We start from the raw sequence: 6,510 nt of genomic DNA, 5'->3' as shown, positions 1-6,510 counted from the left end.
CCTACTGTTCACACATTTCAGAGAGGCAAGATCCTGCAGGTTTTTATGATCTGTGTACACCACCGTTTGATGCTTTGCCCCCATTAGATGGTGACGCCAGGGTTGAAGTGCATCCTTAATGGCTAACAGTTCCTTTTCTGTTACGGTATAATGGGACTCGGCTGTCGAGAATTTCCGTGAATGATAAGCTATAGGATGCAAAAGCCCAGTAGCAGAACAAGGTTGAGAAAGTATGGCACCTAACGCGAAAGAGGAGGCATCCGCCTCTACAACAAACGGAATCTCCGGGTCAGGGTGTTGTAGCACAGGGGCAGAAACAAACCTGGACTTGAGTGCCTCTAAGGCCCCTTGGTGGTCAGGTGTCCAGATGAAGGGGACATGAGGGCTGGTGAGGGCGGTCAGGGGAGAAACGATGGCAGAAAAGCCGGCGATGAATCGCCTGTAAAAGTTGGCAAAGCCGAGAAACGATTGGAGTTGTTTGAGTTTGACGGGGTAGGCCACTCCGTGATTGCACGCACTTTTGTCTGATTCATGGTCAACCCACCGGGTGTAATGTGAAAACCCAGGAACTCTACTTCTTGAGAATGAAACAAACACTTTTCGGGTTTGGCGAACAAGGCGTTTCTTTTGAGGCGAGAGAGGACTTCTCTTACATGCCCGATATGGTCATCCAGAGAGGATGAGAAGATCAAGATATCATCTAAATAGACCACCACGAATACATCAAGAATGTCAGATAATACATCATTGATGAAGCGTTGGAATGTGGCAGGAGCGTTACAGAGGCCAAAGGGCATCACAGTGTACTCAAACAACCCATATCGAGAACAAAAGACCGTTTTCCACTCATCCCCATGCCGCATGCGGATCAGATTGTACGCCCCTCTCAAGTCCAAACTTGGTAAAGATAGAGGCGGCCGTTAACTTATCTAACAGCGTAGAAATGAGTGGAATAGGATACCTGTTTTTGATGGTGATGGCATTCAACCGTCTATAGTCCACGCACGGGCGTAGATCACCTTCCTTCTTTGGCACAAAGAAAATGGGGCTAGCAGCTGGGGAACAGGAGGGACAGATATGACCTAGACGCAGAGCCTGCTGTATGTAATCCTTCAGGGCTTGTTCCTCGGAAGGTGACAACGAGTAGATCCTCCCCTTTGGTATGGGGGCATCTGGAATGAGATCAATAGGACAATTGTAGGCCCTATGCGGGGGCAAACCCTCCGTGGATGCCCTATCGAAAACCATGTGGAAATCTTGGTATTCAACAGGGATGCTAACCGAGATGGCCCCTACGGTATGTAATGTGGTAGCCTCTGCTGTGTCATCAGTGAGTCGGGAGGAGGCCATGGCGCCAAGAATCATGGCAGGAGAAACAAGGGAGTCTGGTTCTATCAGGCAAAAATGTTGACATAACTCTGACTCAAACGATACGTGTCCTGTTCCCCAATTGATCAAAGGGTTATGTTGCCTCAACCAGGGGATACCTAGAACGATACCGAACTGCGGTGTAGTGATGAGATCGAATGACAGGGTCTCTTTATGTGTGCCTTGTATTACCACCTCAAGAGGGGCCGTTTGATGTCTGATCGGGCCAGAAGTCAGGGACGTGCCATTGACTGCTTGGACGGGCTCAGGATGCTCCTTTTTGATTAAGTTAAGACTATGGGCTAAAGCGATGTCCATGAAGCAGCCAGTGGCCCCTGAATCGATCACAGGATAGACAGTGTGTGTGATCTCCCTGGTTGGTTTTAATAAGGCCTGCACTACTATGGGTCTGATTGGACCAAAGGCGGGTTCAGTGGGGGTCAATGAAGGGCTCGCCGGTGCCCCCTCTCTCATGGGCGAGCTTTCTGAAAAAACTGAGTCTTGTTTCTGGGACGTCGAGGGCATTCTTTCACATAGTGCCCGTTGAGTCCGCAATAAAAGCAGGCGTTATCTGTCCTCCGACGTTCCCTTTCAGTCCGTGTTATTGGACTGCGGAATCCCGCCTATTTGCATGGGTTCGGGACTGGTAGATGGAGGTGGCGGGGAAGAGTGACTAGCAAATGTCGCTTCTGCCTTCTGCTCGGATCTGCGGGCGTCTAACTGCAGTGTGAGATCAACTAGATCAGAAAAAACAGAAGTCAGAGCAGGAACCACCGACAGAGCATCTTTCATGGCATTGGACAAGCCCCGGTAGAAAACGATCGCCTTTTTTTCCTCTGGCCAGGAAGTTTCTGCGGCCAATTGCTTAAAACGGGTGATATATTCTATCAATGTTTGCCTACCCTGTGTGAGATCAAGTAATTCCAGGTCCTGTGCCTGGGCCTTGTAACGGGTATCGAATACCTTTGCCATTTCTGCGACTAGCAGATCGAAATCGTATAAGGCAGGGTGATCATTTTCCAACAATGGATTTGCCCAAGTGGCAGCTACCCCGGACAAATGAGACAGAAGGAAAGCGGCCTTAGTGACAGAGTCAGGAAAAGCCTGAGGTTTGCATAAGAAATGTAATTTACACTGATTTATGAAGGTGCGATATTTCCGAGGTTCACCCTGGAAGCGTTCTGGAGCAGCAAGAGGGGGGGTCAACGGGAGCAACACTGGAGTGGGAACGGGGGCTGAAGTCGGGGCAGGCTGGGCTGGAGAGGCAGGACCGGGTTCGTCATCATCACCGGGCAAGGGAAAACGTGTACTCTGGAGGGCATCAAGGCGGTGGTGAATGGTAGTCGTGGCAGTGGCCATGTCGGTCCTAAGGGCCTCTAGGGCCTGCATTAACGCGGTCACAGGGTCCCCGGCGGAGGGATTCATAGTCTGAACGAACCGGGAAGGCTTCACAGTCTGTTACAAAGTTGCCGGTCGTGCAGATATGAATATCTCCGTCCCCTAGTACCACAAAGGCGATTATATGTGCTACAAGTGTCGCCTCCCCCCTACCGCCGCGTCCTACCAGTGAGTTGGGAAAGTAGGAACACCTGTGCTTTCAGTTTCCAAATGTATAGCTTAAACGAGACTGTGGGCACTGACGCTACTCTTTTAAGGCATGCATATGAATGGCACTGCTGGTAGTGCAGTGCTCACGATCAGAGAACCACATCTGAGACTGGATTCTTTGTAATTTGAGTGATGAGTCCTAAAGAAGAAATCTGCATAGGTAGCACAGCAGGCTAAGTGACCTTTGCTGCGATGTTATGTGTTAAGAGCTCCGTGTAAATACTGACTTCAGAGCTAAAAACAAAAACATGGATGTGATGTGTTCTTCTTTCGAGTTTTCAACCGTAGAGATATTTCAATTTAGAAAACTTAAGAAAGTATTTTAAAGTTCCACATTTCAGAGCAGCGACTGTTCACGGATGTCAGCTTTGCACAGAAAAGAAAGGCAATTCTTAATGAACTGAGAAAGTAAGTTTTATAATAATAAATGATAAAAAGAAGGGGACACCCGGATTTGAACCGGGGACCTCTTGATCTGCAGTCAAATGCTCTACCACTGAGCTATATCCCCAGATGTAGGAGGCGAGCCTCTGCTTTTTCTTAACCTTTGTTTGTGCACGAAGTCAGCACAGGAGATTGTGCAAGAAAGGACAGCAGCACGACTATGAGAGTGACCAGAGAGATGCTTTCCCTCCTGATGGTTTTGCACTCTACTGACCAGGGAGAGGGGGCTTTGTTTGTTTGTTTATTCAATTTGTAGAGCGCACCTGACCCGAAGGTAGCAGGCCACAGCAAGGAAATGCAAAGCTTACAAAGTTACAGAATGGTAAACAGTATACATTGACAAATGAGATACACAAAGTTAGAGCTCAGAATGTGTCGTTACAACATTTTAGCCAAATTATTTACATTGGGTTGTCGATAGTAAAGGGTAGAGAAGGGGAAAGAGGCAAGAGGTGCTATATAGGTCTATTAGGAAATGTGAGCGTAAGGAGACACGCGCTATGGGGCACTCAATATAAGGTGGGGAACAGCAGCTGTATTACTTTCTTTTCCTTCCACCATGTCCCGCTTCCTTTCCCAGTCCCTTCTCCCCCTACCCACTGGTTTGGTTTGTCCCTCTGTGATGTCACTTCCCCCCAGGGGCCCCTGTCCCATAAAGGCGCAACAGAAGGCAAATGTGTTATGTTGGTTGGCGGTATAGTGCCATTACCTCCACGTCCCGCTTCCTTGTCTCAGTACTTACCTTTGAGAGGATCTCCCTCTGCCCAGAGCCCTTTCTAAGCTCTTCTTTGTTGGCTCTGCCCCTTCTCTGGAGGTATAACCGGCCCTTATGCAGGAGGCCTCAGTTTTTCTTCGTACCACCTGGAACATGATGAGCTTCCTGGCCATGCACAGCACAAAGGGTTAAGGTTGGTAGCCCTCTGTTACAAAGTTGCCGGTCGTGCAGATATGAATACCTCCGCCCCCCAAGTACCACACAGGCGATTATATGAACACTGCCTGTGCAATCCTTGAGGCCACAGGTGTGGTAGTTCGTCGAGTCTGGAGTCAGGAACTGCCGGAAGGACCCTTTGAGCGCTGTAAGGCAAGGAGGGATTAGTACAAGGCGAAATGCAATTTTACAGAGTATCTAGGAATAGAAACTAAACGTTCTTACCTATGTGTACTGTATGTGTACTGTAGGACCACCCGGAAAGGAAGGAGAGTGATTGGACCTGAGCTCGGGTTCGGATAGGTTTCCACAACCTCTGGTATTATGATGGTAAGCACTGGAGTTTGAAGTGCTTGATCAGGCGAACGCCTAGTGAGAGGTCATAGGCCCAGGTTCCAAAAATCGTGGTTCGTGGAGAAAATCCGTTAATCAGGCCGTGGTCGAGTAAACCAAGAGTTCCAGAGCTAATCAAGGCAAGTTCAGGGTTCAGAGAAAGCAATCCTTTAGGCAGACCTCTGTCGAGTGACCAAAAGTTCCTGGTAAATTCGAAGCGTAGCAATGTCCAAGAGAAAGACCAGCTGTGAAGCAACGTTTCAGTGTTTCTGAATGCATTTAAACCATTGGAGAAAATCACGTGATGCTCAACAAGGAAACGTTGAGGCGTGGGGGTCGTCACGTGATACCGATTGCGTTTGGTCTCCTCACGTGACGATCAGGTCCACACGAGCAACGGTGATTTCGGCCAAATGGGAACCTCCAATTACATTGCCAATGGAGAGAAGGGCGATAGACACCAAGCCTGCCATGGACCCCCCTGACATGACGAGTGCAATGGTGCTGCCTTGTCTGCGCACCCAGAGGTAAGCATCGGGGGCTACGTAATGTGGGTGTGTGGAAACGTGAGTCTGTGGGAAACATAGGAGTTCGTAAGGTAGAGGACGTGGAAGATGTAACAGAGTCCCCCCTCAAAGGCCCACGACCTCGTGGGCAGGAGGGATGGTCCTTATGGAAACGCGCAACAAGAAGCGGGGCCTGGACGCCCCGAGATGGAACCCAAAAGCGCTCCTCCGGACCGTAGCCCAACCAGTCCACAAGGTATTGGAGCCGACCTCTGTGCAGACGGGAACCCAAAATGGCACTGACCTCAAAGACATCGGGTGTGGAGACTGAAACAGGAGCAGGTGGAGTATGGACCCGGGTAGGGGCAAGGTATGGTTTAAGGAGGGAAGTATGAAAAACCGGGTGTATATGCCAAGCAGATGGAATAGCAAGGCGCAAGGCTACAGGGTTCAGGACTTTAGCAATTCTGTAGGGGCCGACAAAGCGGGGCAGAAGTTTGCGACAGCCCGGGATGTGTAAATGGCGAGTTGACAACCAAACACGGTCCCCTACATGATACACAGGTGCTACTGCTCGTTTCCTGTACGCCTTCTTCTTCATAGCTGTCTGTGCCTCACGGAGATGGATCATGGTTTGGGCATGAACCTCAGTTAGATCGCGGGCACAAGCAGTAGCAGCAGGGGTGGCAGAAGGAAAGTCCGGAAGTGGAAGGGTGCGTGGGTGTTGGCCATACATGGAATAGAAAGGAGAAAAGCCGGTGGCCGAGTGCCATGCATTATTGTAGGCAAATTCAGCGAGATGGAGCAGATCGAACCAGGAGTCTTGATACTGAAGGGTCAGACAGCGCAAAAACTGTTCTAGAGCCTGATTCACCCTTTCCGTCTGTCCATTACTTTCCGGGTGATAGGCCGAGGAGAAGCGGGCATCAATACCCAGGAGCTTGGTCAGAGAACGCCAAAAACAGGACGTGAATTGTGCTCCACGGTCTGATATGATGACTTGTGGGAGGCCGAAAAGACAAAAGACAGACCTAAAAAACAAACGGGCCAAGGTCGGGACTGATGGCACGCCAGTGCAGGGAATGAAACAGGCCATTTTAGTATAAGAATTAACAATGACCCAGATGGTATCATACCCCTGTCTGCGGGGTAAGTCTGTGATAAGGTCCATAGAGACCGTGTGCCATGGTTTGGGGGGAATGGGTAGAGGTTGGAGCAAACCCAAAGGACGTCCCCTGCGTGATTTATTTTGGGCACAGATCGCACAGGTGTTTACATAGTTCGCTACATCCCTTCCCATTGATGGCCACCAACACCAAC

General features: G+C 49.7%; 1 non-coding gene across 1 annotated transcript; it reads right to left on the bottom strand.

The window, feature by feature from the left end:
• Positions 1 to 3,415: 3,415 nt before the first annotated feature.
• TRNAC-GCA (transfer RNA cysteine (anticodon GCA)) lies at positions 3,416 to 3,487 on the bottom strand. Its single transcript has one exon. It is a non-coding gene; the product is annotated as a tRNA-Cys (tRNA).
• Between the last annotated feature and the right edge of the window lie 3,023 nt (positions 3,488 to 6,510).

Source organism: Ambystoma mexicanum, chromosome 1p (assembly GCF_040938575.1).
Source record: "Ambystoma mexicanum isolate Mex_15411 chromosome 1p, UKY_AmexF1_1, whole genome shotgun sequence".
Taxonomy (NCBI): Eukaryota; Metazoa; Chordata; class Amphibia; order Caudata; family Ambystomatidae; genus Ambystoma; species Ambystoma mexicanum.
This window is presented reverse-complemented; position numbering and strand designations above follow the sequence as displayed.